Source organism: Bison bison, unplaced genomic scaffold (genome assembly GCF_000754665.1).
Source record: "Bison bison bison isolate TAMUID 2011002044 unplaced genomic scaffold, Bison_UMD1.0 scf7180017864244, whole genome shotgun sequence".
Lineage (NCBI taxonomy): Eukaryota > Metazoa > Chordata > Mammalia > Artiodactyla > Bovidae > Bison > Bison bison.
Genome location: NW_011494816.1, coordinates 3,543,503 through 3,561,909, shown reverse-complemented (window position 1 = coordinate 3,561,909; position 18,407 = coordinate 3,543,503). Strand labels below are relative to the sequence as shown.

The following is an 18,407-nucleotide window of genomic DNA, read 5'->3' as shown; positions in this document are numbered from 1 at the left end:
ATGTTCATTTGATTAAACATCAGAAAAGCAAGTCTATTGCTTATTGGTAATCATTGATTTGAAATTCCAGTCCCAGTTTTCTAGATATTCCATTGCTGTATTTATGGATACCCTTGAATCACACCTTTTTCTTTTTTCTTTAAAGGTGAGTCATCAAACTAATAGAAGCTGCTTGAAGTTGTGACTAGGATAGAAAGCCCTGATAAAACATAGTTTAAGTTTGAACTTCATTATGCAAACTAATAATTTTATGTTGGCGTTAGTGAACTTTAAAATGGTAATTACATTAGAGCCTTATCAGTCTTAGCACAACTCTTGGGATCCTTTGTGGGTGGAAGTACTTTAAAAGTTTGCTTTTTGGTTATTTTACTTTGGATCACTAGTAAGTTAGTGAGCACTTATTCTGTGCCAAACACTGTCTCACACACACACACACGTGGAATATAGTGGTCAATGAGTCAGAAGCAGTCACTTTTCTGGAAAACCTCTGTAGCCTGGAAAGAGGAGTTAACAGTTACGAGATTGGATTGGATTGAAGAGTGTCAAATTACTAACCTACTATTGTTTATATAAGTGGTGTTCATATATAAGTGTTCATATAAGTGGTGTGATAGAGGAAATGAAGATATATGGAAAGAAGGAGCTCTTGTCCTAGACCTAGATCAGAAGGGCTTCATGGAAGATAGGATGTTTAGGGTAGGAAAACGAGGATAAGCAAGAATTAGTTGAGTAATAATGGTGGGTGCAGAGTATTCCAGGCCTAAATAATAATATGTGAAGATCCGTTTTTTTCCTCAATAGTTTTGAGATATAATTCACATATCATAAAATTCTCTCTTTTAAAGTTCACATTCGGTGGTTTTCAGTTATATTCACAGAGTTTTCCAACCACCACCTAATTCCAGAACATTTTCATCACCCCCAAAGAAACACCATACCCATTAACATTCACTCCCTATTCCCTCTTCTCCCTGGCCCCTGGCAACTACTAATCTACTTTCTGTCTCTAAAGAGTTGCCTGTTCTTGACATTTCGTATAAATAGAACCATACAGTATGTGGTCTTTTGTGACTGGTTTCACTTAGCATAAGGTTTTCAAGGTTCATCCATATTGTAGCATGTATCAGTATGAAGGCCTGTTTTGAGAAATGGAGATGAGCAGTATCTAGAATCTAAAGTTCAATTGATCAGGATGTATAGCACAAGGATTTGAAACTACAGAGAATGTTTCATACTAGAGAGGTAAGCAGAAACCAAATCAACAAAGGTGTGTTACAGAGGTATGGGCTTTATCCTCAGGGCAACAGGATACCATTGAATGCTGTTAAGTATGAAAATAATACCATCAAATTGTGTTTTTTATTTGTGTAGAGGATAGGCTAGATGGATGCAAAATGGGGGCCAGGGAGATAGATTTCTTGCAGAAATCTGAGCAACAGAAAGATGTTGATGGTGTGGGATACGGCCTGGGAATGGAGAGCAGTGGATAGATATGAGAGGTTTAAAAGGCAGGATTGGCAAGAGGGAGAAGGAGAGGTGGAATTAGAATGGCACTGAAGTTTTAGGGTTGGTGGGCCAGGTGGATTATGATGCATAGATTAATTAAGGAACTGGCTAGGTAGATGAATTCCCAGGGTGCTAATCTATAAGGAGTACTAAAGTAACACTGGAAAGTTAAAGAGATGAAAAAATGCATTTACGAGAACTCTTGTAGAGGAAAACTTTGGTAAGCTTCTAGAGAAGGAGATAAGACCCCCTTCTCTCACCTACCTTCTTGTTTGAGTAATGAATATGTTTTCTAAACTACTCTGAGAAGCCCAAAGGCTTTTTTATTGAGTGGCATATGTAAATTTGGAAGTAGAGCTAAAAATAAGCCAGTACTGGAGAGGCTGCCATCAGGGATCTTTTTTTTTGCCTGTTCTTCTTATGGTTCTTACCCTTTTTTCGTGGAATTTTCATATGAGATTGGATTGAAGAGTGTCAAATTACTAACTTACTATTGTTTATATCTATTGGTATATAATAATTTGCACAAAAACATAATGTCTCACCACAATAATATAATTCTCTCTTGTGATTCTAGGGATTGATTGAACTAGCTAAGTGGTTCTCTTTTAAGGGTCTTCATGAAAGTGTAGCCAGACAGTGTCTGGGGCTAGGGTCATCTTGAGGTTTGCTCACTCACATTTGGGAAGGTTCATGGGCCAAATCACCTACAAGTAGCCTTTCCCTGTGGTCTCTCTGGCAGGATAATTGGATTCAAAGACTGAGTGTCCCAAGAACAGGCAGGAACTCTATTACTTTTTTTTTTTTTTCCCCCAGTTCTGATTTATTTAAAGGAATAGCAGTTTTTAAAACTTTTTGGAGTATAGCCAGTTAACAACGTTGTAACAGTTTTAGGTGGAGAGCAAAGGGACTCAGCCATATCTATTATATATATATATATTTTTTTTTCTCAATGCACTCCTGCGTGGAGCACTGGTGCAGGCGCAGCTCCTCCTCCAGCCTCTGCAGGGAGGAGGCGGCGCCTGGTGTTACCGGAGCTCCTCACCGGCCCCATTTCCATGTCTATTATATTTTATGACCTACGTTTAGAAGTTGTCTCCCTCCTGTTTTACTCTGTTATTTGAAGTAGTCATAAAGCTTTGCCTATGTTTAGAGGAAGGGGATATAGATTTTACTGTTCTTGAAAGAAGATTATGTGGGATGGAATGGCTACTGCAGCAGCCATCTTGGTAATTTTTGTTTTTTGAGCTGTACTGTGGGACTTGTAGGATCTTAGTTCCTGATCCGGGGATTGAACCGGGCCCTCAGTAGTGAAAGCGTGGAATTCTAACACTGGACTGCCAGGGAATTCCCCATCTTTGGAAATATAATATGTCATACCTATGATGTGGACCTAACAGAAGCAGAAAATATTAAGAAAAGGTGACAAGAATACACAGAAGAACTATACAAAAAAGATATAATGACCTGGATAACCATAATGGTGTGATCACTCACCTAGAGCCAGACATCCTGGAATGTGAAGTCAGTGGGTGGGCCTTAGGAAACTTCACTATGAACATAGCTAGTGGAGGTGATGGAATTCCAGCTGAGCTATGTCAAACCCTAAAAGATGATGCTGTGAAAGTGCTGCATCCAATATGTCAGCAAATTTGGAAAACTCAGCAGTGGCCACAGACTGGAAAAGGCCAGTTTTCACTCCAATCCCAAAGAAGGGGAATGCGAAAGAATGTTCAAACTACTGTACAATTGCACTCATTTCACATGCTAGCAAAGTAATGCTCAAAATCCTTCAAGCTAGGCTTCAGCAGTACGTGAACTGAGAATTTCCAGATGTTCAAGCTGGATTTAGAAAAGGCAGACGAACCAGAGATCAAATTGCCAACATGCGTTGGATCATAGAAAAAGCAAGAGAATTCAAAAAAAGTACCTACTTCAGCTTTATTGACTATGCCAAAGCCTTTGACTGTGTGGATCACAATAAACTGTGGACAATTCTTAAAGAGGTGGGAATACCAGACCAATTTATCTGCCTCCAGAGAAACCTGTATGCAGGTGAAGAAGCATCAGTTAGAACTGGACAGGGCACAACAGACTGGTTCAAAACTGGGAAAGGAGTACATCGGGGCTGTATATTGTCACCCTGCTTCCCTGGTGGCTCAGACAGTAAAGTGTCTGTCTACAATGCGGGAGACCTGGGTTCAATCCCTGATTTGGGAGGATTCTCTGGAGAAGGAAATGGCAATCCACTCCAGTACTATTGCCTGGAAAATCCCATGGACAGAGGAGCCTGGTAGGCTACAGTCTATGGAGTCGCAAAGAGTCAGACAAGACTGAGCGAGTTCACTTTCACCGACTTCACTTTCGTTTAACTTATATGCAGATTATATCATGTGAAATGCTGGGCTGGATGAAGCACATGCTGAAATCAAGATTGTGGGGAGAAATATCAATAACCTCAGATATGCAGATGACACCCCCCTTATGGCAGAAAGCAAAGAGGAATTAAAGAGTCTCTTGATGAAGGTGGAAGAGGAGACTGAAAAAACTGGCTTAAAACTCAACATTCAAAAACCTAAGATCAGGACATTCAGTCCCTTCATGGCAAATAGATGGGAAACAATAGAAACAGTGAATGACTTTGTTTTCTTGGGCTCCAAAATCACTGTGGACAGTGACTGCAGCCATGAAATTAAAAGACGCTTACTCCTTGGAAGAAAAGCAAAGACAAACCTAGACAGCATATTAAAAAGCAGAGGCATCACTTTGCCTACAAAGGTCCATATAGTCAAAGCTATGGTTTTTCCAGTAGTCATGTATGGAAGAGCTGGACAGTATAAAAGGCTGAACGCCAAAGAAATGATGCCTTTGAACTGTGGTGCCGGAGAAGACACTTGAGAGTCCCTTGGACAGCACGGAGATCAAACTAGCCAGTTCGCTCAGTCGTGTCCAACTCTTTGTGATCCCATGGACCATACAGTCCATGGAATTCTCCAGGCCAGAATACTGGAGTGGGTAGACTTTCCCTTCTCCAGGGGAATCTTCCCAACCCAGGGATCGAACCCAGGTCTCTCACATTGCAGGCACATTCTTTACCAGCTGAGCCACAAGGGAAGCCCCCTAAAGGAGATGAAACCTGAATATTCATTGGAAGGACTAATGCTGAAGCTGAAGCTCCAATACTTTGGCCACCTGATGTGAAGAGCCCATTCATTGGAAAAGACCCTAACGCTGGAAAAGATTGAAGGCAGGAAGAGAAGGGGAAGACAGAGGATAAGATGGTTGGATGCCATCACTGATTCAATGGATAGGAGTTTGAGCAAACTCTGGGACATAGTGAAGGACAGGGAAGCCTGGCATGCAGCAGTTCATGGGGTCACGGGGTTGGACACAACTGAGCAACTGAACACCACCACCACCTACCTTGAGATCCCTGCCCAGACTGAGATAGGAAAACAAGAATGAGGACTTTGGGATGGTAAACGTAATTTTGTATATATTGAGTTAGACTGTTTGTCAGACTTCTTGGTGGAAGTACTATTAAGAAGTTTGGATGTTAAGCAGATACTGAATTTGTTCTGAGGCGAATAGTATTAACCAGAGACAAGACAGGAAACAATATTTAACTGAGAATATCTTCTAATTTATTCTTTTTCTTTTTTTAAATGTGCAGCCAGGATTTTGGAAATTATTACCTTAATCTCGTATGTTGTAAACAATCCCACATCATAGTGTCCTGTAAGTTGCTTGTATTTTATATTTTAAACATCATTTTTATTCTTGTCATTTTTCCTTATAGGTTTTTTTTTTTAATCTTGGTTTCTTAATTTTAGATGATTCTTCTTTCACTTCCCCTGTATTATAATTAAAATTTTAATCACCTGTTGTACATCCCAGGGAGATAATCTTTTAAAATACTTGTCTTTCCTGCTTCCTTCCTTTTTCAGTTTTCATATTTGAAAGTAAGAATTGAAGTACTTTGGTTTTTATTCATTGAAATTCATGGATGCTCCATTCTCTTCCCTTTTATGAATAAATAGTACATATTCATCCTAAGAAAAATTTGGGCTATAGATAAGTTTGAAGAAAATGTTAATCACCCAAACACTATTGAGACTATTATATTTTAGTGTATATAGTTTTAAAGGCTTTTATGTTTTTCCCCAAATGTGGAGTCTTACCATTTGTACCATTTTGTAAATTGATACTTCCATTTGACATTTAGATTTTTCTTACTATACACCGTGTTAAAACATCAATCTCACAGTTAACGTGTTTTACATCCTTTCTATTTTTTTCCGTAAGATAAATGTCAAAGGGCCTATGTTTGTATACTAACAATAACATTTCCCAATTATTTAAATCCTTGACACTTTTTCTCTCTCCTACTAGAAAATTTTTTTTGTTTGTTTGTTTCTTGCTTGTATTTGCTTACTGGCCCTCTCTCTTTGAACACACACATATTCATAAATATTTATTTCTTAGGAAGAAATCTTCATCATGAAGTTGATTGCTTAAGTATGAACATTATTAGTTTCATTTGATTTACTTCTTCATGAGACATTTATTGAACACTATGGGCTTCTCAAGTCGCTCAGTGGTAAAGAATCTGCCTGCTAGTACAAGAGATGCAGGTTCGATCCCTGGGTCTGGAAGATGTCCTGGAGAAGGAAATGGCAACCCACTCCAGTATTCTTGCCTGGGAAATCTCATGAACAGAGGTGGGCTGCTGTCCCTGAGGTCACAAAGAGCCAGACAGGACTGAGCAACAGAGCATGCATGCATGCATATGTGTCATGCCCTGGCTTAAAGAGAATGAAGACATAGTTGTTTTCTCAGTGAATTCACAGTCCAATGGGGGAAGACAGACAGGATTACTCACAATGTAAATTAATTTGGTCTGTGCTGCCATTAGTAAAGAGATGAATGAAAAGAACATAGGGTAACTCTTCTAAAACAGGTTGTAGAGAATGGAGGAAGGCTTCCCAGGTTGAGCTGAAGTGAACCGAACCTTGGTAATGCAAGTTAGGCAAATCAAAAGTAGTTCAACATAGGTATAGAACATGCAATGATAGAGAAGCTTGGTAGAGCGTCTCACAAGAAATGTTGGTAGTTTGGTATGATTGGAGCTTTGGAAAGTAGTGAAAGACCAAGTTCTGAAGGGATCTGTATACCATGCTGAAAAACTACACTTCATTCTTGGGGGAAAGGAGGAAGAGGATCCATTCAGTTAGCTAGGAAAGTACAATCAATCAGGCTAGTATATATGGTAGCAAATGAAGACCCATCATTGTGACATCCAGAGATATGTCCATTAAATAGGTGAGGTGGAGAGCTATTTAAATATTTTTAAGCAGAAAAATAACATGACCTGATTTTCTTTTAAAAAGTTACTTTGGTAAGACTATGAGAGGATATATTTTTTAGACAAAAGGAGACATTAGTTTGGAAACTATACTGAACCAATCTGGATGAGAACTAATGAGGGCCTAAACTAAGGCAGTTGTAGAAATAGAAGGAGGGGATACAGTTAGGAGCCACTGATTTGGAATCCTTGCCATGCTATACTTAATTAATTATGCTATGTATTTTTAATACCTACTTTATGACAAGCACTGTGCTGAAGTATTGGTATAAAGAGATGAATAAAAAGGGCTTCCTTTCTTGAGTGGCTTCCTTTCTTGAGTGGCTTATTGTTCAGTGGGGTGTAACAGGTTTATAAAGAGAGAAATTACTGTGTAATGTGAAAAGTGTTATTGATATAAATGTATTTTGAGAATGTAGAGAATTAAGTGACTGTTAATGTCACATTGGGAGGTGACATTGAACAGAATATTGAAGGATACTTTTTTTATCCAGAATAAAAAAGATACTTTTTTCTGTGTATATTAAACTGTATTTAAGGCACTTTATACTGTATTTTGGCGAAGGCAATGGCACCCCACTCCAGTACTCTTGCCTGGAAAATCCCATGAATGGAGGAGCCTGGTAGGCTGTAGTCCATGGGGTCGCTAAGAGTCGGACATGACTGAGCGACTTCCCTTTCACTTTTCACTTTCATGCATTGGAGAAGGAAATGGCAACTCACTCCAGTGTTCTTGCCTGGAGAATCCCAGGGACAGGGGAGCCTGGTGGGCTTCCATCTATGGGGTTGCACGGAGTCGGACATGACTGAAGCGACTTAGCAGCAGCAGCAGCATACTGTATTTTATAGTGTATGTCTGTGCATTTACTGAATTTCTTTTGTTCCTTCCAAAAAGCCGTTCTGTGATGCCATAAGTCAGTGCACTAATATTTGCATTATAGGGGTCCTAGAAGGAGAACAGAGAGAGAAAGGGCCTGAAAGATAGTAGCTGAAAACTTCCCAAACTTGGGAAAGAAAACAGTCACATAAGTATATATAGAATCTCATATTCGGTGAATCCAAAGAGGAACACACCAAGACATATTGTATTAAAATGACAAAAAATAAAGAGAGAATATTAAAAGCAGCAAGGGAAAAGCAAAAAGTAACATACAAGGAAACTCCTAATAAGGCTATCAGTTTCAGCAGAAACTGTAGGCTAGAAGGGAGTGACAGGATATATTCAAAGTGATGAAAGGGAAAAGCTTAAAATCAATAATAATACCTTACCGGCAGAGATCAAAAGCTTTATGGACAAGAAAAAGTTAAAAGAGTTCAGCACCACCAAACCAGCTTTGCAACAAATGTTAAAACAACTTCTCTAGGCAAAAAAGAAAAGGCCACAACTAGAAACAAGAGAGTTATGAAATGAAAAGACTCAAAAAAAAAAAAGAAAAGAAAAGACTCACCGTCAAAGGCAGACATACAGTAAAAATAGTGTATCATCCACACACGAAACTAGTAGGGAGGTTAAACGACAAATGTGGTAAAATCATCTGTATCCACAATAAGCCGTTGTGGATATCAAATACAGTAATTGTGAAGGGAAGAGAATACAAATGCATGGTATTTTTTTTCCCACAATAATAAAGATGTTTATCAGTTTTCACAGTCAATAACCAGACAAGAAATAGAAGATAATTACAGTTGCAAGCCATAATGGGAACATGATTAACCTAACAGTATAAAATAATTACATACAATTTGGGAGGAGGGTCAAGCAGTGTGATGTGATAAGTAGAAGTGCATACATGCACATGTTTTCATCTGCCCAGCCAGTCTGTGTCTTTAGGTTGGTGCATTTAATCCATTTACATTTAAGCTAATTGATATGTATAATCAAATAAGCAACCTAACCATACATCTAAAGAAACTATAGAAAGAACAAACAAAACCAAAGTTAGTAAAGGGAAAGAAAATAAAGTTCAGAGCAGAAGTAAATGAAATAGAAATGAAGAAAACAGAAAAGATCAAGGAAAGTAAAAGTTGGTTCTTTGAAAAGATAAACAAAATTGATAAAGCTTTAGCTAGACTTCATCAAGAAAAAAAGGGAAAGAGCTCAAATCAATAAAATTAGAAATTAAAAAGGAGAAGCCACAGCAGACACACAAAAAAATACAAAGGATCATAAGAGACTATTATAAGTATCTATATGCCAATAAAATGGGCAACCTGAAAGAAATGGACAAATTCGTAGGAAGATACCATCTCCCAATACTGAACCAAAAAGAACTAGAAAATATGAACAGACTAGTCACAAGTCCTGAAATTGAAACTGTGATGTAAAAACTCCCAACAAACGAAAGTACAGGACAAGATGGCTTCACAGATGAATTCTATCAAACATTTAGAGAAAAGCTAATACCTGTCCTTCTGAAATTGTTCCAGAAAATTGCAGAGGAACGAACACTTGCAAACTCATTCTATAAGGCCACCATCACCCTAGTACCAAAACCAGACAAGGATATCATAAAAAAGGAAAATTACAGACCAATACCACTATGGTGAACATAACTGCAAAAATCCTCAACAAAATACTGGCAAACTAAAATCCAATAATGCATTAGAATGATAATATACCATGGTCAAGTGGGATTTATCCCAATGACATAGGGATTTTTCCATATTTGCAGATCAGTCAGTGTAATACACCACATTAAACTGAAGAGTAAAAAGCTTATGCTCATCTCAATAGATGCAGAAAAAGCTTCAGATGAAATCCAGCATTCATTTATGTTAAAAAAAAAAAAACAGCTCTCCAAAAACAGGCATTGAGGAACATATCTCAACATGAATCAGGCCATATCTGACAAATCCACAGTTAACATTATACTTAATGGTAAAAAGCTGAAACCATTTCCTCTAAGATCAGGAACATTTGAAACTGAGGATGCCCAGTCTCACCATTCTTATCCAACATAGTTTGAAGTCCTACCCATAGCAGTCAGAAGAAAAAGAAAAGGAATAGAAAGTGGAAAGGAAGAAGTGAAACTGTCACTGTTTTCAAGTGACATAATACTATACACAGAATATCCTAAAAAACACCACCAGAAAATTACTAGAGTTTATCAACGAATTCAGTAAAGTTGTAAGATATAAAATTAATACATAGAAATCTGTTGCATTTCTATACACTAACAACGAAATAGCAGAAAGAAAAATTCAGGAAATGATCCCATACCCACTCCAGTATTCTTGGGCTTCCCTTGTAACTCAGTTGGTAAAGAGTCTGCCTGCAATGTGGGAGACCTGGGTTCAATCCTTGGGTTGGGGAGATCCCCTGGAGAAGGAAAACACTACCCACTCAAGTATTCTGGCCTGGAGAATTCCATGGACTGTATAGTCCATGGGCTTGCAAAGAGTCAGACATGACTGAGCGACTTTCACTTTCAGCATTGTATCAAAGAGAATAAAATACCTAGGTATAAACCTCCTTGAGGAGGCAGAAGACCTGCACTTGGAAAACTGTGAGATATTGGTGAAAGAAATTGAAGACAACATAAAGAGATGGAAACATATATTGTATTCTGGAATTGGAATGACTGATATTGTTAAAATGATCATACCACCCAAGGCAATCTATAGTTACAATGCAATCCGTATCAAAATACTGATGGTGTTTTTCACAAAACTAAAACAAATAATTTTAAAAATTGTATGAAAACACAAAAGAACCTAACTAGCCAAAACAATCTTGAGAAAGACGAATGGAGCCAGTGGAATCAGTCTCCCTGACTTCAGACTATACTACAAAGCTATGGTAACCAAAACAATAGGAACTGGCACAAAAACAGACTTATAGATCAATGAAACAAGATGGAAAGCCCAGAAATAAACCCATGCACATATGGTCAAAGGAGGCGAGAATATACAGTGGAGAAGACAGTCTCTTCAGTAAATGATGCTGGGAATATTGGACAGCTACATGTAGAAGAATGAAATTAGAACATTCTTTAATATCATATACAAAAATAAACTTAAAATAGATTAATGACTTAAATGCAAGGCTGGATGTTATTAAATTTCTAGAGGAAAGCATAGGCAGAACATTCTTTGACATAAATTGCAACAATATTTTTTTGGATTCATCTCCTAAAGTAAAGGAAACAAAAGTAAGTAAATAGGATCTAATTAAGATTAAAAGCTTTTGCACAGCAAGGGAAACCATCAACAAAATGAAAAGACAACCTACTGAATGGGCGAAAGTATAATCAGCTCATAAAATTTAACATCATAAAAGCAACCTGTTTTAAAAATGGGCAGAAGAATTAAATAGCCAAAGTGGAAATACAGATGGCCAACAGGCACATGAAAAGATGCTCAACATCATTAATCATCAGGAAATGCAAATAAAAACCATAATGTGATATCAGGACACATTCTGAGTATGCGTGTCTTTTTACTGTGATGCAAGTCCAATGATATTATGTAACTCTCAAAAATCATAGGTTTGTCAGAATGACTGTTATTGAAAAGACACAAATAATATGTGTTGGGGAGGGTGTGGAGGAGAAGGAACCCTTCTACACTGTTGGTGGGAATGTTAATTGGTACAGCCACTGTGAAAACAGTATGGAGTTTTCTCAAAGAACTAAAGATAGAATTTCCATATGACTCAGCAGTTCCACTCTTAAGTTATATATATGAAAAAGACAAAAACACTATTTCAAAAAGATACATGCATCTCAATGTTCATAGCAGTGTTATTTATAATTACCAAGATGTAAAACAACCTAAGTGTACATCAGTAGATAAATGCATAAAGAACATGTGGTATAGATGTATATTGGAATACTGCTGCTGCTAAGTCACTTCAGTCGTGTGCGACCCCATGGACTGCAACCTACCAGGCTCCTCCGTCCATGGGATTTTCCAGGCAAGAGTACTGGAGTGGGGTGCCATTGCCTTCTCAGCCATAAAAGAGAATGAAATATTGCCATTTACAGCAACAAGGATGGACTTGGAGGATGTTATGCTAAATGAAATAAGTTGGAGAAAGATACTATAGGTTACCACTTATATGTAGAATCTAAGAAATATAGCAAATTAGCAAATATAACAAAAAAAGAAGCACAGAATAAACTTGTGGTTCCCAGGAGGAGAGAGATGGGGCAATGTAGAGGTCACGAAGTGGAAGGTATTAATACATACTATTGAGTGTAAGATAGGCTCAAGGATGTATTGTACACAACATGGAGAATATAGCTGATATTTTGTAATAACTATAAATGGAAAGTAGGCTTTTAAAATTATCTAAAATAATAAATGTAAAAATAAGCTATAAAAAAGAGAAAAAGTAAAGAAAGGATTTAAAACAAAGACTATAAATTACCTGCAGAGGGAGCTGTGATCAGAAGCAAGTGAGTACCACCATAGACGTGGAGGCTTTAGGGATCTCTAAAGGCTTAGGTGAGGTGTGGTGTTGAAAACAGGATTGGTTGGAAGTCTGTGCTACGAGTGGTTAATTTTGCAGGTATTCCACCTTATCGTTTGTAGTCAAGTAACTTTCCTTCTTGTCCTGCAGGAGACTAGAGGTTTATCTTCTGGTAGAATTGAATTGTCAAAGCTTTCAACTGAAGGATGTGGGGCATATCAGAAAGGTGAAGATGAGATATAGGGTTGAAAGTAGACTAACTAAGGAAAATGTAGTGTGAAGTTATAAATGTGAAGTTGAGAGGTGTCACCATCTCATGTGGGTTTTCCTTTAGCCTTGTTTAAACTGCTTAGGAGAATGTATAGAGTAGGTAGATGGTTGAATTTAACCAGGCTTGAGATTTTGCCAGCTGAGGCTAGAAGATCAGAGGGATCGGGAAGGAAAACCTATGATATTTAAGACAGTTACATCATATTATTGGACTTGCCTCACACGTTAAAATAGACACACATACTCAGAATTTGACTTTGAATTTAGGTATATATATATATATATATTTTTTTTAATTTTAGCTAGTTATTAAAATTATTACTTTGGCCTCATTCTCATTTTGACTTTGGAACTTCTATCCTATACAGCCCTTACATACTTCTGGTATGATTTTATCCCTTATTTGATAGATGGAAGTTGTTTCTTAGCATCAGTAGCTCTTCTCATTTAGAGTATATAGCATGTATATATTTTTCCAAGTTCTCAAGACAGGAAAATCTTTCATCAGTGATTTTCTTTCCACTTTTTAAAATTGTTCTCTGGAACCTTGAATTCCTGGCCTTTTAGAATCAGTTCAGTTCAGTCGCTCAGTCGTGTCCGACTCTTTGCAACCCCACGAATCGCAGCACGCCAGGCTTCCCTGTCTATCACCAACTCCTGGAGCTTACTTAAACTCATGTCTATCGAGTCGGTGGTGCCATTCAACCATCTCATCCTCCGTCATCCCCTTTTCCTTCCGCCTTCAATCTTCCCCAGCATCAGGGTCTTTTCCAATGAGTCAACTCTTTGCATTAGGTGGCCAAAGTATTGGAGTTGCAGCTTCAGCATCATTCCTTCCATGAATATTTAGAACTGGTTTCCTTTAGGATGAACTGGTTGGATCTCCTTGCAGTCCAAGGGACTCCTCCAAGAGTCTTCTCCAATACCACAATTCAAAAGCATCAATTCTTCAGCGCTCAGCTTTCTTAATAGTCCAACTCTCACATCCATACATGACTATTGGAAAAACCATAGCCCTGACTAGACTTTGTTGGCTAGGATCTTTGTTGGCAAAGTGATGTCTCTGCTTTTTAATATGCTGTCCAGGTTGGACATAGCTTTCCTTCCAAGGAGCAAGCGTCTTTTAATTTCATGGCTGCAGTCACCATCTGCAGTGATTTTGGAGCCCAAAAAAGTAAAATCTCTCACTGTTTCCATGTTTTCCCATCTATTTGCCATGGAGTGATCAGACCGGATGCCATGATCTTAGTTTTCTGAAAGTTGAGTTTTAAGCCAACTTTTTCACTCTCCTCTTTCACTTCCATCAAGAGGCTCTTTAGTTCTTCTTCATTTTCTGCCTTCAGGGTGGTGTTGTCATCTGCGTACTGAGGTTATTGATATTTCTCCTAGCAATCTTGATTCCAGCTTATGCTTCATCCAGTCCAACATTTCTCATGATGTACTCTGCATATAAGTTAAATAAGCAGGGTGACAATATACAGCCTTTATGCACTCCTTTCCCAATTTGGAACCAGTCTGTTCTAACTGTTGCTTCTTGACCTGAATATAGATTTCTCAGGAAGCAGGTCAGGTGGTCTGGTATTCCCATCTCTTTCAGAATTTTCCACAGTTTGTTGTGATCCACAAAGTCAAAGACTTATGCTTTGGCCTTTTTGAATACTTATCATTTTAGTAAGCACATCATTTTCACATCAGATAGTAGAATTACATTTGAAATAATGTCAGAAAAATTTCTTTTATTGCCAGATAACTTTAAAATTAAGTGCTGTTTACTAGGTCATGTCTAGGATACTCTTCTATTTTGAAACTGTTTTGATCATAGGTTAGATATTTTATACAGATAATATGAGATACTTAGTTTTATTCTGATTAGTTTCAACTGCTAATCCGTTGCTTCTAAGCAGCGGAGAGAGGCTGAAATCATAAGGGACTCCATTTGGAGGAGAAACAGTTGTTTGGCATTAAAAAATCTTAACAGAAATCTTTTGATCTCAGTTTAAAAATTCTGTATATACAGGAAAAAAATCACTAACAGAGGACTTTCTTGTGAAGCAGCAGTTTTGTTAGCTTTGGATTCGTGGAAGGCCTGTTGAAATATAAATAAATAGTGTTTTTATGAACTACCATAGTCATTGGATAGAAAGTACCTGCCTTTGATCTTTCACTTTGTATTACTCATTGAAAATAAGAAGCGTGTGGAAATTCTTAACTATTCTTTGAAACATTTAACTTTGGGCCTTTTTAGACAATATTATGTGTCTGCTGCTGCATTCCATACTGGCCAGGTCTTTGAATCTGAAGATATAATTGCAATAGCTTTTATTTGTCTAGCTATGATAGATTGATATGAAGAAAAATGGGGCTTATTGCTTTAGCAGGTATAATGAGCAATGTGTTCTTTCTTTAGGATCAGACAGAGCACACTGAAGCAGCAGGACTGGCTGGTAGTACAGCAAGCACCATGAGTGAACACACAGAAGCCCGCTCCTTACCACGTGTGTAAAGGAAAAAGGTAAGAAATCCAGTGACCTTATTTCTCTTGAGAGCTTGAACTTGAGAAAACAAATAGCTTTATAGAAGCTAATGCTCATGAATATATATTCTAATTGCTTCATTTATGAAACTGTCTCTTATTAAATCAGGAATATTGCTTTTTTTACAAAAAAGATTTGGCTTAAGTCCAGGGAAAAAGGATGTTTTAAAATTCCTATTGAATTACATCAAAATGCTAATTTCTCTACCAGTGCTTGGCTTCTTCCTTTCAGAGTCAACTTCTACCTTGGGCATAGACAGGTAATTTCAGCATGACAAAGAGCATGGACTTGAGCAATATTATTAAGAGAAAATCTACCCAATTAATTGGTATATCTACCCGATTAATGTTATGAATATTTCTTAGTCAATCGCACAAGTGTTAAATAGTTAAATCTTACTTTAGGATAAGGAAACAGAAATACAGATTTAATTACACTTTTTTATTTTGTATGTTTAGACTAGTTCTGAAGAGCAATCATTTCCAGCAGAAAATTGGAAGTATTTTATTAATTCTGATAGAGCAAGACTTCTTAATCATTGACATTTTTCTGACTAGGAATCTTTGTTTTCTTTCAAGTCTTATGATTATTTAATGCGTAGAACATGGTGGTGGGAAGGGAAGGTATGTGGGTGAGATTGGTTTCAGAGACTGATTATGCCATTCACTGTTGGACTGTTGTGTGCTCTGGCTGAGTGCTCTGATTTTCCATGTAAGCTTCAAGGATAGAGGCATGGGTCTGGCAGACTGAGTTCTTAAGGCACCTAGCAGTAGTACTTTCCTCACCAAAACTTCTGGACTTGGAGTTGGCTAGGTATTTCTTGTCCCCTAGCTTTCTCACATGAGTGTGAGAGAAGAGTGCTTCTGTCTGCCTTCATCTGGCAAAATCTTCTTTTTTCAGGCATCTCCTCTTTAGGAAGTTTTCAACCCACTGCAAAGACCATCAATAATAATAAATAATAATTAGTCAGCAATAATAAATTATTGGAGTATTTCTTACAGTAGCCCATCCTACCCCAAATAATATACCCCTGCTCTAGTCTGGTTTGGATTCCCATCTTCTTTGGCTCCATAGTACCCAGTGCATATATTAATATCAATTAGTATATATCACAGTATTTCATATTTTAAGTCTACTTATCCATCTTCTATAAAACATTGGGTACTGTTAGGTCAAGGACATTGTCTTACTGTCATTGTAACCTAATGATTAAAACAGTGTCTGATACATAGTAGATGCTCAGGAATATTTTATGCATGAATGCACACATGTTCATTGTAATTAGTATATAGCATAGACGAAGTAACAGTGAAGGAGACACCCGAAGAGCAATCAGATAAGTGCTGTAAAAGTTAGACCCTTAAGACTGAGATTCAAGACAGTGTCTAAAAGATCTCTGGTCAATAGAATAAAAAAGAAGAGATCCTCAGGAAGAAGCTGTACTGAATTAAATAATCATATTCATCTTTGAGATGTACCGTTACCCTTAAACAACATGTGGGTGAGGGGGTGCTGACTCTCCGTGCATTGGAAAGTCTGCATATAACCTATAATCAACTCTATATACATTCAGTTCAGTTCAGTTCAGTCGCTCACTTGTGTCCGACTCTTTGCGACCCCATGAATTGCAGCACGCCAGGCCTCCCTGTCCATCACCATCTCCCAGAGTTTACTCAAACTCATATCCAAGGAATCGGTGATGCCATCCAGCCATCTCATCCTCTGTCGTCCCCTTCTCCTCCTGCCCCTAATCCCTCCCAACATCAGAGTCTTTTCCAATGAGTCAACTCTTCGCATGAGGTGGCCAAAGTACTGGAGTTTCAGCTTTAGCATCAGTCCTTCCAAAGAACACCCAGGACTGATCTCCTTTCGAATGGACTGGTTGGATCTCCTTGCAGTCCAAGGGACTCTCAAGAGTCTTCTCCAGCACCACAGTTGAAAAGCATCAATTCTTCAGCACTCAGCTTTCTTCACAGTCCAACTCTCACATCCATACATGACCACTGGAAAAACCATAGCCTTGACTAGACGGACCTTTGTTGGCAAAGTAATGTCTCTGCTTTTCAATATGCTATCTAGGTTGGTCATAACTTTCCTTCCAAGGAGTAAGTGTCTTAATTTCCTGTCTGCAGTCATCATCTGCAGTGATTTTGGAGCTCCCCAAAATAAAGTCTGACACTGTTTCCACTGTTTCGCCATCTATTTGCCAGGAAGTGATGGGACCACATGCCGTGATCTTAGTTTTCTGAATGTTGAGCTTTAAGCCCACTTTTTCACTCTCTTCTTTCACTTTCATCAAGAGGCTCTTTAGTTCCTCTTCACTTTCTGCCATAAGGGTGGGGTCATCTACATATCTGAGGTTATTGATCTTTCTCCCAGCAATCTTGATTCCACCTCATGCTTCTTCCAGTCCAGCGTTTCTCATGATGTACTCAGCATATAAGTTAAATAAGCAGAGTGACAATATATAGCCTTGACGTACTCCTTTTCCTATTTGAAACCAGTCTGTTGTTCCATGTTCAGTTCTAACTGTTGCTTCCTGACCTGGATATAGGTTTCTCAAGAGGCATGTCTGGTGGTCTGGTATTCCCATCTCTTTCAGAACTTTCCACAGTTTATTGTGATCCACACAGTCAAAGGCTTTGGCATAGTCAATAAAGCAGAAATAGATGTTTTTCTGGAACTCTCTTGCTTTTTCGATGATCCAGCGGATGTTGGCAATTAGATCTCTGGTTCATCTGCCTTTTCTAAAACCAGCTTGAACATCTGGAAGTTCACAGTTCACGTATTGCTGAAGTCTGGCTTGGAGAATTTTGAGCATTACTTTACTAGCGTGTGAAATGAGTGCAATTGTGTGGTAGTTTGAGCATTCTTTGGCATTGCCTTTCTTTGGGATTGGAATGAAAACTGACCTTTTCCAGTCCTGTGGCCACTGCTGAGTTTTCCAGATTTGCTGGCATATTGAGTGCAGCACTTTCACAGCATCATCTTTCAGGATTTGAAATAGCTCCACTGGAATTCCATCACCTCCACTAGCTTTGTTCGTAGTGATGCTTTCTAAGGCCCACTTGACTTCACATTCCAGGATGTCTGGCTCTAGATGAGTCATCACACCATCGTGATTATCTTGGTCATGAAGATCTTTTTTGTACAGTTCTTCTGTGTATTCTTGCAATCTCTTCTTAATATCTTCTGCTTCTGTTAGGTCCATACCATTTCTGTCCTTTATCGAGCCCATCTTTGCATGAAATGTTCCCTTGGTATCTCTAATTTTCTTGAAGAGATCTCTAGTCTTTCCCATTCTGTTGTTTTCTTCTAT

The 18,407-nt window shown here is 38.1% G+C and overlaps 1 protein-coding gene across 3 annotated transcripts in view; it reads left to right on the top strand.

Moving 5' to 3' along the window:
* The first annotated feature begins 14,948 nt into the window (after positions 1 to 14,948).
* The window catches only part of ZFYVE9 (zinc finger, FYVE domain containing 9), a 118,040-nt gene continuing 114,581 nt past the window's right edge, over positions 14,949 to 18,407 (top strand). For 2 of the 3 annotated variants that reach the window (XM_010847190.1, XM_010847189.1), the window contains exon 1: positions 14,950 to 15,066. The gene's annotated coding sequence lies outside the window, so the exon portion shown is untranslated. Of the gene's footprint in view, positions 15,067 to 18,407 lie in introns of all 3 variants that reach the window. The other variant, XM_010847191.1, reaches the window with a different exon arrangement.